The sequence below is a fragment of the Sciurus vulgaris genome (assembly GCF_902686455.1).
Source record: "Sciurus vulgaris genome assembly, contig: HiC_scaffold_182_arrow_ctg1, whole genome shotgun sequence".
In the NCBI taxonomy this organism is placed as follows: Eukaryota; Metazoa; Chordata; class Mammalia; order Rodentia; family Sciuridae; genus Sciurus; species Sciurus vulgaris.
The window spans coordinates 527651-542953 of NW_027632871.1; the positions used below are offsets into that span (position 1 = coordinate 527651).

Below are 15303 nucleotides of genomic sequence, written 5' to 3' on the forward strand. Positions count from 1 at the left end.
TCAACTATGTAGATCCTTGATATTGATTCATAGGTGTAGAACATTGATATCATCAGTGTACTTCATTGATATTGATTCGATGTATTCATTAAGTAGATCATCAGTGCAGATTCATCAGTATTGTTTCATGAACACAGATTCATTGAAATAGACACATTGATATCAATTTATCAATGTAGATCGTTGCCATTGATACATCATATAGATCATAGATATTGATATAGCAACAATCTATTGATTAAACATAGATCATCAGTATTTATATTCAATATAGTTTCATCTTTCATGCATATTGATTCATTGATGTAGATTCAGCTCTATCAATATATAATTATAGATTCATCAATACAGATTAAATTATATGGATTCATTGATATAGATTCATCATTTAGTTTCATTGACATTAACTCCTTGATGTAGATTCAAAGATATTGATTTATCCATATCAATTCATTGGTGGTGATTCATTGATATAGATACATCAAAGTAGACCCATCAGTTTTGATTCTTCTAGGTAAATATTGATATAAATATCTTAATGTAGATTCATTGATATCAATACATCACTGTAGATCCATTTATATTGATTCATTGATGTAGATTCATCAATATCAATTCATATGTACATTCATCAATATTGACTCATAGATGTAGATTCATTGATGTGGATTCATCAGAGTAGATTATCAGGATATATTCCTTGATATCAATTCATCAATGTACATTGATATCCATTCATCAATGTAGATCCATTTGTATTCTTTGATGTAGATTGTCAGTATTGATTCAACATAGTAGATCTCAATGTCAATACATATATATAGATTCACTGATATCAATTCTTCTATGTAGATTGTCAATATTGATTCATCAGTGAAGATCATTGATATTGATACATCAGTGTAGATTCACTGATATCATTTCATAGATGTGAATTCATCGACATCATTTCATCAATATAGATTCATTGATGTAAATTTTATTGATATCAAGTCAATAAAAATTCTATTTGATGTATTATTGATGTATTCACATCACAGTGAATGTAATGTGTGAGTGTCAGAGGTCAGAATGAGGATGTATGTCAGAATCAGAAGCCAAAGTGAGGATCCTATATGAGTGCCAGAGGCAGTGTCGGAGGCCACAGTGAGGTTTCTAGGTGAGTATGAGTTATTAGGTGAAGATATAAGGTGACTGTCACAGAACATAGGGAGGATATTATGTGAGTGCCAGTGGTGACATTCAAGTTATGTGTCAGAGGTCACAGTGAGGGTATTATGTACATTTCAGAGGCCAATTCAGGATATTATGACTATGTCAGATGTCAAAGTGAGTGTATAATATTAGTGTCAGAGGTCACAGTGAGCATATTATGTCAGTGATAAGTCAAGTGAGGATATTTTGTGAGTGTCAGAGGCCATAGTGAGGGTATATTGTGAATGTAAGAGGTCACAGAGATGACATCATGTGAGTTTCAAATGACAGGTTATTGTATGACTAACAGGTTCAAAGTAAGGATATTATGTGAATGTGACATGCGAAAGTGAGAGTATTAGTTGAATATCAGAGGCACCATTGAGAATAAAATGAAAGTATCCATGACCACATCAGCCAGCGAATTATGTGAGTGTCAGAAGATCACAGTGATGTAAGAGAGGCCACAGAGGGTACTATGTCAATGTCAGAGGTATTACACTCATTCACATTAATACACTACTCACATTAATACACTCATGTATTAATGTGAGTGACACAGGCCAAGTGAGGATATTATGTGAGTGTCAGGGGTCACAATGATATTAAGTGAGTGTGACAGACCACATTGAAGGTATTATGTAAGTGTCAGTGATTATAGTGAAGGTGTTCTTTGAGTGTCAGATGTCAGGTGAGAATATTATGTCAGTGTCAGGGGCCACAGTAGGGAATGTTTGTCCAAGGCCACAGTGAGAGTATTATGTCAGTGTCAGAGATCACAGTGAGGATGTCATCTTAGTGTCATAGAACACAATTAGGGTATTATGAAAATGTCAGAGGTCAGAATGAGGGTTACAGGTCAGTGTGAGGGCATTATATCAGTATCAGTGGCCAAATGAGGATGTTTTTGAATTTCAGGCCACAGAGTATATTGTGACTGTCAGAGTCACAGGATATTCTGTGAGTGTCACATGCCATAATGAGGTATAAGGTGAGTATCACAGGCCCCAGGAGAATATATTATCAGTGTCAGAGATCATAGTGAGGTTATTGTCAGTGGTCACACTGACGGTTTTATGTGCATGACAGAAGCCATGCGAGGATACTATGTGAGTGTCAGAGGCAACAGTGAGGAAATTTGTATCAGAAAAAAAACAGGATATTATGTCAGTGTCAGGGGCCACATTGAGGGTATTATAATTGTGCCTGTAATAATACCTTACACCGAGGGTATTATTTCAGTGATAGAGATCACAGGAAGGATATGTTTTCAGTGTCAGAGGTCACTGTGAGGGTAATATGTGAGTTTACAAGACCACATTGATGGTATTATGTGAATATCAGAGGTCATAGTGAGTATTATCAGCCATCACATGGAGGGGATTATGTGAGTGTAAGAGATCACAGTGAGGATATTATATGATGACAGTAGCCAAGCAAGAACATTATGTGTCACAAGCCATAGATAAGGTAATTATGAGTGTCATAGGCCATATTGAGGGTATCATATGAGTGTCAGAGGCCACAGAGAGGATATTATCTCTGTCAGTTGCCACACAGAGGTTATTAAATGATTGTCAGAGATCACCCTGAGGATATTATGTGAGTATCAGTGGTCACAGTGAGGTTATTATGTGAGTGTCAGATCTCACATTGTGTTTATTTTGTGAGTGGAAGAGACCCTGCAAGGGTGTTATGGGAGCGTCTGGGGCTACAGTGAGGATATGACATCAGTGTCAGAAGTCAAAGTGAGGTTTTTATGTGAGTCAGAATTCTGTAACAGTAAGGGTATTATGTGTCAGTGGCCGCAGTGAAGGTAATATATGAGCGTCAGTAAGCACAGTTAACAATCGAGTGTCAGAATTCATATTAAATATATTATGTCAGTGTCAAAGGTCACAGTGAATTTATTATTCAAGTGTGAGAGGCCATAGTGGGGATATTATGTGAGTGTAGGTATTTTGTGAGTGTCAGAGTCTACAGTGAGGATATGATTTCAGTGTCAGAGGCAACAAGGGTATTATGTGTCAGAGGTCCCCTGTGAGAATATTTTGTAAATGTCAGAGGCCACTCTGAAGTTATTCTGTGACTGACAGAGGTTACAGAGAGGATATTATATGACTACCAGTGTCACAGTGAGGATATTCTGAGTCATATGTAATAGTGAGATATAAGGTGAGTATTAGAGGCCCCAGTGAGGATATTGTGAATGTCAGAGGCCTCTGTGGAGATACTGTGTGTCAGAGGTCACAGTGAGAATAGTATTTGAGTGTGAGAGGTTACACTGAGGATATTATGTCAGTGTCAGAGGCCAAGTGAGGATATTTTGTGAATGCCAGAGGTCAAAGTGAGGGGGTATTAGGTGAGATTCAGAGGCACCAGTGAGGATACAATGAAAGTGTCTGTACCCACATCAGGGTATTTTTTGAATGTCAGAGATCACAGGGAGGATATAATATGATTGTCAGAGGTCACACTGAAGGCATTATGTCAGTGACAGAGGCCATGTGGGGCTATTAGTTGAGTGACAGACATCACAGTGAGGTTATTATGTGAGTGACACAGGTCACATTGAGGATATTAGTTTGGTGTCACAGTAGGGTATTATATGAGTGTCAAAGGCCACAGTGAGTTTATTATATGAGTATCAGAGGTCACAAGGAATATGTTATGAATATCATAGACCACAGTTAGGGTATTAGGTAAGTGCAGAGGTAAAAGTGAGGGTAGTCTTGTGAGTGTCAGAGGTCACGTTGAGGATTTTACGTCAGTGACAGCAGCTACTGTGAGAGTATTATGTGAGTGAAGGTGGTCACAGTGTGTACTATGTGAGTATCAGAGGACATGTGAGGATATGATGTGACTCTCAGGGTCATAGGATGTTCTGAGTCTCACATGACATAGTGAGGTACAAGGTGAGTATCAGAGGCCCCAGTGAGGATATTATATGAGCTTCAGAGGCCTCTGTGAAGATAGTATGTGAGAGTCAGAGGCCACATTGAGGGTATCATGTGAGAGTCAGAGGCCACAGTGATGCTATTATGTGAATGTCAGCGGTCACAGTGAGTGTTTATGTGAGTATCAGAGGCCCCATTGAGGATATTATGTGTCAGAAGTCCCACTGAGGATATAACCTGAGTGTCACAGGTAAATGTGATATTCTTATTTGTATGTCAGATGCCTCAGTGGGAATATTATATAAGTGTCACAGGACACTGTGAGGGTATTGTGTGAGTTCCTGAGGTTAACCTGAGAAATATGTGAGTGTGTGAGACCAGTATTCACATGTATATCTAATTGCACTAGAAGGTTAAAAACTGTGTTTGAGTTCTAAGCAAGATGATGAAAATGATGGTGATGGTGGTGGTAGGTTAGCAGGTAATGATGACTGCCATTCATTGAGTATTCTCTTTGTGCAGTCCACTATGAGATGCACTGCATCTGTGAGCTTCCTTCTTTCTTTCTATAGCCCTATAAAGCAGAAAGTGATAGCTCCATTTTACTGGTAAGTAAACTAAGGATCAAAGAGGTTAAGTAGTTTGCAGAAGATCACACAACTGTATAGTAGTGCTACCATCAAAATAAGTCTTGAGAGCCTCTTTGCCATTTCCCATTCTGCCTCCCATCTTTATGTCCACTTCAGGATTCAGTAGATGCTTGGTGGATAAAGTTGAAAGGATAAGACATTGGGTACCTGCTAGAAGTGTTTCTACTCACACTCATTCACCATTGAAGATTGTCTGTTTTAGTAACATTTTTGCTTAGTATTTAAAGAACACAATTTTAACCCCAAAGCAAAAAAAAAAAAATTATAAAGTGATTAAGCCAATGATCTACAGTGGCTATTTTTAATTTGCTAATGAAAAATCATGTAGTATGCATGAAAGTCAATGCTGCCTTTGCTGAAGTGTGATTTTTTTCCTAATGCTTTCTATTTAATTCAACTTTTTAGACTCTTCACACTGCAATATGTGACCTAGTGATAAGTTCTGTAATGCTTGAATCAAATTTCACATTCTAGAATACACCTATTAGAAGGCAGGGCAGTTCCAGAGATAGTAATGGGAGGGTGCACTTGATCTGTCCTGTCCAGGTACATACATAGCTTTGCTATAGTTTTCCAGAGATTTTGGCATTAGTCCCCTGAATATAGAAAGGCTATATAAGATGGAATTGAACCTTGTAGTTTACAGGAATATAGCTGAGTCTTAGTGACTGAGCATATGTGAGGTGTGATCCAGGTTTTTTGTTTGTTTTTTGTAGTTGTAGATGGACAATACTTTTTTTTTTTCCCCTGCACTGTGCTGGGGATTGAACCCAGGGCCTTGTACTTGCAAGGCAAGCACTCTGCCAACTGAGCTATATCCCCAACCCATGGACAATACCTTTATTTTATTTATTTATTTTTACGTGTTGCTGAGGATCGAACCCAATGCGTCACATGTGCCAGGCAAACACTCTACCACTGAGCCACAACCCCAACCCCAATCCAGGTCTTTTAAGTGAGTAATAAGTTGTAAATTTGTTAAGTAACTGTAGAGTTAATGTTGAGCTCTTCAGAGCATATTCTTTCGGTGATGCAACTGAAACCCTAGGCCTAGATAGATTGTTTGTGGTATGGAGAAAGGGGAAACAATACCTCACGTAATTCTACCTGCATTTGACTTCTGGCTACTTCTCTGGTTTTGGGTGAAATGACACCTACCAAATAATCCCACTGGTGTTTTGTGAGGCCATTATCATTCCTGAGCTACTTCTGACTAGTTCTGCCATAACCTCAGGATGTTGTAGAATCTGAGACAATAGTTTCTACCTAGATCACTACCCAGAGAACTTGGTTGTTCTTTTAGAAGGCCAATTGTCATGGGAAGGTATTTGCTCCTTTTGATGGCCAAAAGGTAATCACATAATTGATAGGGAATTTGGAGTACCTATGTTTTTACCCATCAAATTGGTTTTGAGCCAATTGTGTACATACTATGGGGCACTGAGTAAAACATACTTGAAGGAGGAATCCTTTCTTCCTTTTTATGGTTGGACATGCTCAGATGATCTCAGAAAGTCATGGAAGAAAGGGGCAGCTGAGGAGACCCATTCAAACTCTTCCAGAGTTATGTGGTATCTTTTTCATGTGTGTGTGTTTTTTCTCATCTTTTGTCTTTTTAAAACTTTCATAAATAATATATGAATATATACTTATATAAGATTTAAATGATAAAATACATATAGAACTCCTATACAGACACTATTTCAGTCCCCATCTGTTTGTACCCTGATATGTTTCTTTTTCTCTCTCTCTCCCCCTCTCCCCCTCCATCCTCTCTTTCTCTCTTTCTCTCTTTCTGTCTCTCTCACACACACACACACACACAGACACATACACTTTTGTGTTCCCTGTCCCTGTATTTTGTTCACTATCAATAACATGAGTTGAATCTTTCCATTTGTCTTCCTGTGGGTATTTAGAAAACCATAATAGATTTTAATATGTATTTGCTTATGAGTTAGCATGTGTGTGTGAAATGAATAAATGGGGTCCTTTGATATGTGTTGGTCTACAACTTGCTTTGTTCCATGCATGTATCTGCATACATCTTTAGTGATAGAGGTTTAGTTGGTTTCTAGTGCTTTGCTGTTACATATAAGGAAGTCCTTAATATCCTTGTGCATATATATTTGTATACATAAGCAATAATGTTCAGGATAGCTTTGTAGAAATGAAATTGCTAAATAAAAGATACAAACATTTCAAATATTGGAGGATATTCCTTGATAACTTTTTAACATACCTTTTCCAATTTATACTCTCATGTACAGTGCCTGAGAATGCCTTTTTCCTGATGTCTATTTCAAATCTTAATATTATTCATGTCTTCTCAAAGGCCTGGGTGAAAACCTTTTTAATGTAATTGCTACTGTATAGAGGTTTATATGTTGCTGAGAATCTCTCCGTGGCCTGAGTTTTCTCACCTTCTTGTTTTTAGAGTTAGGATGTTGATGAGTGGTCTGAATATTTTGGAATGCTTATGGAGAATTACCTAAGTGCTCTTTAAATTGTACTACTAAAGAACTATTGCTTATTTGATGTTTTGTTTGTACCAGGTACTATGCTTTAGTTACATATATGAGTCAATCCTCATGACCTGTATTAGTCGTCTGTTGCTGGATTACATGTTATCCCAAATCTTAGTGGCTTAAAACTACAAACATTCGTTATCTTAGAATTTCTGTAGTCAGGAATTGGAGAGTAGTTTAGCAGAGTGGTTTTGACTAGCATCTCTAAGGTTGCAGTGAAGATGTCAGCCAGGGCTTCAACATATGAAGGCCTAACTAGGGTAAGATGGTGACCGTCTGCAAGAGTCCTCAGTTCCTCCCAATGTGTACTTCAACCTGGTGATGTTTATTTGTCCTCATGATATGGCAGCTAGCATTCTCAGAATGAATGATCCAAGCAAGAGGAAACAATAAAAATGCTTTTATGTATAACCATTTTTCAAAGCTGCTGACTCTCACTTCCATTTTATTCTGTTTACTAAAAGCAAGTCATTTTAGTCCAGGACACACTCCAGGGGAAGGGAAGAGAAGCCTATCAAAGAATTTGTAAACATATATTAGAACCTTCACACATTCCTCTGATATGGTTGTTAATCAGTAGTTTGTTGTTATGCATACTATATTGATGAGAAAAATAAGTTAACTAACCTTATTTCCTGCCTCCTGGACTGTCCCCTATACTGCTTGGACTAACCATCTCAGTGTTCATCCCAGACACAGAGTATTTGCTATCAGCCATTTATTTATTTAGTAAATGCTTATCAAGTCCATGTCTTTATGACAAACATACCCTGGAAGATAAGAAGATATGGTCCTTGATCACATGGAACTTACAGTCTTGTGGAGGAGATAAACCTTAATGAAATAATCACACAAATAAGTCATCACCCAGAGAAGTACTATGAAGAAAAAATACCCCTGAGCCTATTCATGCTGTTGTTCCCTATCCATTCCCCAATGCCGCTGTCATCCTCCTAACCTAGAAAGAATGCCTGTTTTATTTTTTATAGAAAAACTTAACTTTTCCTTTAGGAAAGGTGCTTAATCAGTTCTTTAATGTGACTTCTCTCTCAGATTCTTGAGATAGTTTTCCTTAATTCCTCTTTCTCACCTGTTTCCAGCAAATCACATCAGTCACAACTTGTGCCACTTCCTCTGCTACCACTGAAGATCAAACGACCATTATCTCTTACCTAGACTACTCCAATTGCTTTCTTCCTGGTTTCCATATGTCTACAGAAGAGCAAGAGTCGTCATCTTGCAAGTTATATCCAGTCACATAATGATTCTGCTTATACCTCTTCCTCTCACAGCTCAATTACAATTCATATCTTTGTTCTGATTTACAAAACCTTGCCTGTTCTGGCCCTTTCCTGCATCTTTGGTTTCACCTCATCCACCAACCCACCCCAACACACATTATTTGGTCCTGCCACCTGACCTTTTTCCTACTCTTTAAATATGTCAAGCTCTTTCCTGTAATGGGACCTTTACCTAGCAGTTCCCTCTACCCTAAAGTGTACTTCATCCAATCTTTGTATGATTAATTTCTCTTTATTATTTAAATTTTAGTTTAAATCCCTTCTATAGAGACCTTCTCTGACTTTGATCCAAAGTAGCTATTCAGTCACTCTTACCAGGTCACCTTATTTTAATTTTCTTCTAATGCTGTCTACCATCTGATATTTTACTTATATGAAATCATTTATCTCCTTGCACTGAAACAATCACCATAAGATCCCTGGCATCTGTGTTATTCACTACGGATATGTAATAGGACTTAATAAATATGTGTTGCATTATAGTGAATGAAAAAATAGTCAAGTCTCTGAACTTACCTGTGATAAGGGGAAAGAAGGAAATGAGAACTTGAATTCCTAAGTTCCCAAGTTCTTCATTGGACTCCCTTATCCAGACCAAGCTGCTGCTCATTCTAGGAGCTCTGTTTAACTTCTTTACATAGTACTTAGTACTTTCTGTTTCCCTTGTTTTTCTTTTACCTTCTGCTGGGATGAAAACTTCATTAAAGCAGAACTCCGCCATCTTATTTGCCACTGTCTCCTCAGTGTCTTCAGCAGTGCTTGGCACAGAGATGTTGAAACATCTATTGAAGGAATGATAGGGTATTTGGTTCTGATTTGTCTACTATTCCTGTGGTGCTGGTCACAATTCTTGGCCTATAGCAGTGCCCAGAAACACTGGTGGTTACTCTAGAAGCCCATTCTTGATATCATTGCTATTGGTAGATCTGTATTCTCATCCTAGAATTTGGAATAGGAAAGCAGTTTGGATTTGAGAATCTTTAAAGAGTTTTTTGAGCTACTCAGCAAACCTTGTTAGAATATTATCTCTGCAGCCTGAAATTGAATGTTGTAAAAATTTCCCGTCTCCATGCAAGAGAAGTTCAACTATTTAGAATTCTACCTCTACATAGCAGGAGGAAAGCTACTTTTTATTTTGATTCAGTTCCTATTTTAATGTTGGGGGCTGTGCCATGTTGACCACGCCAGAATGGCGCCTGATCACATCAGCAGTGAGGAAGTTAATTGACATAAGCACACTCAGGTGATTTATCATCCATGCACACAATGTACGTGCATGTGTTCTCAAGCACTCCTAATTGTGCCTACTCGGACATCTAGCGTCTTGCTAATCTTTGCATAAGAGGTGTGGCCCTGCTCTCCACCTCCTGGAGGTGATATAAGCGTAGGTAGAGCGAGACAGCAAAAGAAACACACAGCAGCAGAAGACACAGCAACTAGCAGAAAGAAGAATGCAGCAGCTAGCAGGAATAGGGCAAGAAGAAAGAAAGGAACACGGCAGCAGCTAGTAGAAAGAAGACATACAGCAGGAACTAGCAGAAAGAAGCAGAGCAGCAGCTAGTAGGGAAACACAGCAGCTAGCAAAAGAAGTGGCAAGCAGAAAGAAAAGACAGCAGAACAGCAGCTAGGAAGAAGAAGTGGCTAGCCGATAGAAGCAGCGAGTAGGGGCAGCGGCAGAAGGCAGATCGCAGAGCGGAGAACTGAGACGCATCACTAAAGCACCTTAGGTAGACACACCCTTACTTCACAGGATGCAGGGCACACCAGTAAGAAGTAGCAGACCTTAAGTGAGGTGTAGCAAGTCTCTCTTCCTCTAAGCTCTAAGCAAAGCCTGTCCTCTCAAAGTCTCTCTTAAGCAAAGTCTCTCTCTCCCTCCTCTCAAAGCAAGTAAGCCTCATTTCCTCTATCCTCTATAAGCGGGCAAGCAAGAAAGCAGTGCACTAAAGAGAAAGATAGAAGTAGCTCAGTTTCCAGTCCACCACCCATAAGACCCGTGCAAATTGTTGCTGCAACGGTGACAAATATCCACGGATTTTGTACCACAAAGAGCCAGCGACATTTTAATACATTCATTGAGTCAGTCAATGAGTCAGTGGTATTTATTGAATCACTTCAGGGTACAAAGTAGTGCTTTGGAAGAGTTACAGAGTTTTAAATATGAATCACATTATTAAACCAAAACCAAATTCCTAAGTAGTTGAAAGTATTGTTCAAATTGTCAAGGTATAGTTCCTATAGACTATATTTTGTAATGAAGGACTTCTACTTAATTAAACATGTTCCTACATGAACTGGAACAAAAATCAATTAAATAACTGAGGATTTATATTTTACCAAAGCAAACCCTTGAAGTGGTCCTTGATCATTAGCTTTTTCTTGTCTAACTATTGAAGAATTGTGTGTAATCACTGTATCCTTTGGATAATTTAAAATTTTAAACCTTAAAACTGCCAGGGCTACTATAAAGAATAATAAATTTTCTTTCCCCCTTTGGCCCTAGTTTAAATTGGGCAGGGAAGAAGGGGTATTATTGCTGCCTCCTGAATTTCAACTCTCTCCAAGGTATGTTAATTCTTTACTTCTGCAAACTGAAAGGGGCTTTGACTTCATCAGATCAGCCATGTAGTTTTTGAAGGAAACATATCTACGAGTTCTGTTTTCATTAATTGGTTTTCCTTTTCCTTCCAGATTTCTCTGTTGATTTCTGCAGTAAACCACCTTAAAGCCAATGTTAAGTCAGTTGGAGACTTAATTAGCCTGCCTACCACTGTCGAGGGACTTTAGAAAGTAAGTTCTTTATAGGGATACTGCGATTAACCTACTGTGGAATTCTAGCTTCTTAAAAATTTGCTTTGAAAGCCTGGAATTTAGAAAAGATTTTATTTTCCTCTAGAAAATGTTCTTTAAACTGAGAAAATTGTTGGTTCTATATAGGAAATTATACATATTAGAATTCATAGTTTGAAGATATTTGAAGTAATTAAAAATACTTATCTACATTTGGTTAGGGTTTAAGTAAATTAAAATCACAATATGCCACTGTACTTCCATTAGAATGGCTAAAATTGAAAGGACTGTGGTACCAGTTTCAGTGAGGATATGGAGTAATGGGAACTCACTGTTGGTGGAACTGTAAAATGTCATGATGATTTTAGAAGATGGTTTGGCAGGTTTTTTTTTTTACAAAAATCAAAGCATAGATCTGCCGTATGATTAGCCATTCACTTCCTAGGTATTGTGATGTTGAGAAAGCATATGATGAAGAGAATGAAGATATAAGTTCACATAAAGACTTATACATGAATGTTTATGACAGCTTTATTTGTAATAGTAAAATACTGAAAACAATGTAAATGTCCATTAGCAGGTAAGTAGAGAAACTCTGATATGGTCATACAGTAGAATGCAGCATCCTGAGTAGCTACATCATGAATGAATCTCAACTATGCTGAGTGAAAGGAGCCATACTTTAAAATGTATACTCACTGGTTCTACTTTTGTAAAATTCTAGAAAGTGCAACTGATATATAGTGACAGAATGCGTATCAGTGGTTACTTGAAGGGTAAATTATTCTATGAAGTATGAAGACACTTCTGGGAGGGATAAGTGTTTATTTACTTGATTGTGGTAAAAGTTTTACCACTGAATTTATGTCAAAATAATCAAACCATTTTGAATATGTATGGCTTCTTGCATGTCAGTTATGTCTTAATAGAAATAATGTTAAAAAGAAAAGAAATGACATTTCTACATGTTTCTGTTCAGAGTGTAGAGTCCATTGGCAGTACTTGAAACAGTGTCCATCTAGCCGTGGAGGCAGTACAGAAAACTGGATGAACACAAGGAAACCATGAAATTGCTGCAACATGATATGGTAAGGAGGTCAGCAAATACTACAGAAAGGCATTTTGCTTCTCACCCTTTTCTGCCTAAGAGTCAAGATGCCAACTTTCCACTGATTCCTACAGGTCCTCTACATACCTTTTTAAAATATCTAATAAGTAGTATGTCCTGACTGTTCTTCAGTCTGTAAAGTTAGCTGTTAAGGAAAAGAATTGAACCTGAATCTTTTGAAAACAGTTTGCTGGAGGAGATAGTGACAAAACAGTTCCTGAGAATAAAATGGGTAGGATGGAAAATAGAAAAGAAGGAAAGGGATGTGGAAAATTGTCTCAATTTATTGCTATATAACAAACTACCTCAGTTATTATTTCTCATTTTTCTGAGCATCAGGAATTTGGGCAGGGCTCTTAAACTCCCAAGCACTGAGAGGCCAAGGGAAGAGGCCATCTAGAGTATGAAAGGCCATCTTGGATGTTCCAGCTCCAGGCTGGTATTGATGGAATGCAGCCATGTATGTGTGATCTCAGTGTATAACACATAGAACAGAACCACCCCTCCCACCTCAGCTGAACATAGTCACAGAATCATGAGAAGTAATAAAGTGTTGTTTGTAGTTATTTTAAGCCACAAAGTTTGGAGATAATTGTTACATAGCAACAAATAACTGAGATGGAAGTAAACCCCTGCAGTGCCCAGGAATTGTTTTCAAATTCTGCTACATATGTCTGCAGTCATTCAAAGGCCTGAATTAATCATATAGTGGGTAACAGCTCCATGAAAGATTTATGAAGGGTGAAAAAAGATGGCACAACCCTTACTGTCTTGCTGAAGGAATGAGTTATATGTATGAAAGCAGGACAATTCAAAGCACATATGAGTTATCTAGCCTGTCCACTAATATCTAGATCTGCTTCACATGTGTCTACAAACTTCAGAGAGTTTAAATAGGACAGTTTGTACCAAGGGAACTCGAGTTCTATCAGAGAGCTCAGGAGGAAGGATTTTGCATTTTCTTCATAAACAAAAATCCTTGTTTTTTAGTGGTGCCAACTCAAAGGGAAAAGCATCTAGGTGTCCAGAAAATTGACTTCTAGTTGGATTTGCTGCTGAGGAACTCTCTGATCCATAATAATAAAGACCCCTTTACTCAGCAGATCTTTTATCTTGAGCATGTTTTCTACTAGTCATTTTCTGAAATAGTTTTTCCTAATTGAAATATTCCTGCTTTCTAGAACTTTTGGTTTTCCCTCCTTTTGTCTTTAATGTTGCTTTTTCTTTTTCCTTCATAAAACCAGGGTTGATAAATACCTAGTTTATCAGATTTCAAGAGAAACGATTTACTTTCACCAAATATATTATGTTGTAAATAAGTTTGCCTCTTTTTTAGCAAGGGGGGCAGGGGTAATAAACCAGAGATTGAACTCAAAGGCACGCAACAATTGAGCCACATTCCCAGTCCTGTTCTGTATTTTATTTAGACACACGATCTCACAGAGTTGCTTAGCACCTCACAGTTGCTGAGGCTGGATTTAATTTTTTTTAAATTTTATTTGTTCTAATTAGTTGTACATGACAGCAGAATGCATTTATACATTTCAAAGGATCATACATAAATAGGGTGCAATCTCTCATTTTTCTGATTATACATATTGCAGGATCACATAAATCATGCAGGCATACAAGTACGTGAAGTAATAATATGTGTTTCACTCTACTAAAACTCATTCCCCCATACCCCTTTCCCTCCCTTTACTTCCCTCTACCTAATATGAAGTAACTATTCTTCCCTATCCCCCACCCTTATTATGAATTAGCTTCCACATATCAGAGAAAGCATTTGGCCTTTGATTTTGGTTATTTCACTTAGCATGGTATTCTCTAACACCATCCATTTACCAAAAAATGCCAGAATTTCATTCTTCTTTAAAGCTTTGTAATATTCCATTGTATGTATGTGTGTGTGTATGTGTGTGTGTATGTGTGTGTATATGTATATTATATGTATATCACATTTTCTTTATTCATTCATCTGCTTAAGGGCATCTAGGTTGGTTACATGGTTTAGCTATTGTGAATTGAGCTACTATAAACATTGATGTGACTGTGTAACTGTAGTATGTTGATTTTAAGTCCTTTGGGTATAAACCGAGGAGTGGGATAAATGATGGGTCAAATGGTGGTTCCATTGCATGTTTTCTGAGGACTCTCCATACTGCTTTTCACAAAGGTTGTACCAATTTATATTTCCACCAGCAATGTATGAGTGAACCTTTTTTCCCACATCCTCACCAACGTTTATTGTTACTTTTATTCTTGATGATTGCCATTCTCATTGGAGTGAGAAGAAATCTTAGTTTTGATTTGCATTTCTCTAATTGCTAGAAATGTTGAACATTTCGTATGTTTATTATTTATTTATTTATTTATTTATTTATTTATTTATTTATTTATTTATTTATTTTTATGGTACTGGGGATTGAACCCAGGGTCTGTGATTGTGAGGCAAGCACTCTACCAACTGAGCTATATCCCCAGCCCTCATATGTTTATTGATCATTTGTATATCTTCCTCTGTGAAGCATCTGTTCAGTTCCTTAGTCCATCTATTGATTGGGTTATTTGTTTTTTTTTTTTTTTTTTTTTTTTGGTGTTAAGGTTTTTGAGTTCTTTATGTGTCCTAGAGATTAGTGCTTTATCTGAGTACATGTGGTAAAGATTTTCTCCCAGTCTGTAGACTCTCTCTTTACATTATTGATTGTTTCTTTTGCTGAGAAGAAGCTTTTTAGTTTGAGTTCATCCCATTTATTGATTTTTGATTTAACTTCCTGTGCTTGGGAGTCTTGTTAAGGAAGTCAGGTCCTAGGCTGACATGGTGAAGATTTTTTTTTT

At 37.4% G+C, this 15303-nt stretch overlaps 1 long non-coding RNA gene across 1 annotated transcript in view; it reads left to right on the plus strand.

Moving 5' to 3' along the window:
* LOC306652391 overlaps positions 1-13239 on the plus strand; it is a 29751-nt gene extending 16512 nt beyond the window's left edge. The window contains exons 3-4 of the long non-coding RNA XR_013761385.1: positions 11259-11937; positions 12369-13239. This is a non-coding gene — a long non-coding RNA (uncharacterized lncRNA). The remainder of the gene's footprint in view (positions 1-11258; positions 11938-12368) is intronic.
* Positions 13240-15303: the final 2064 nt, after the last annotated feature.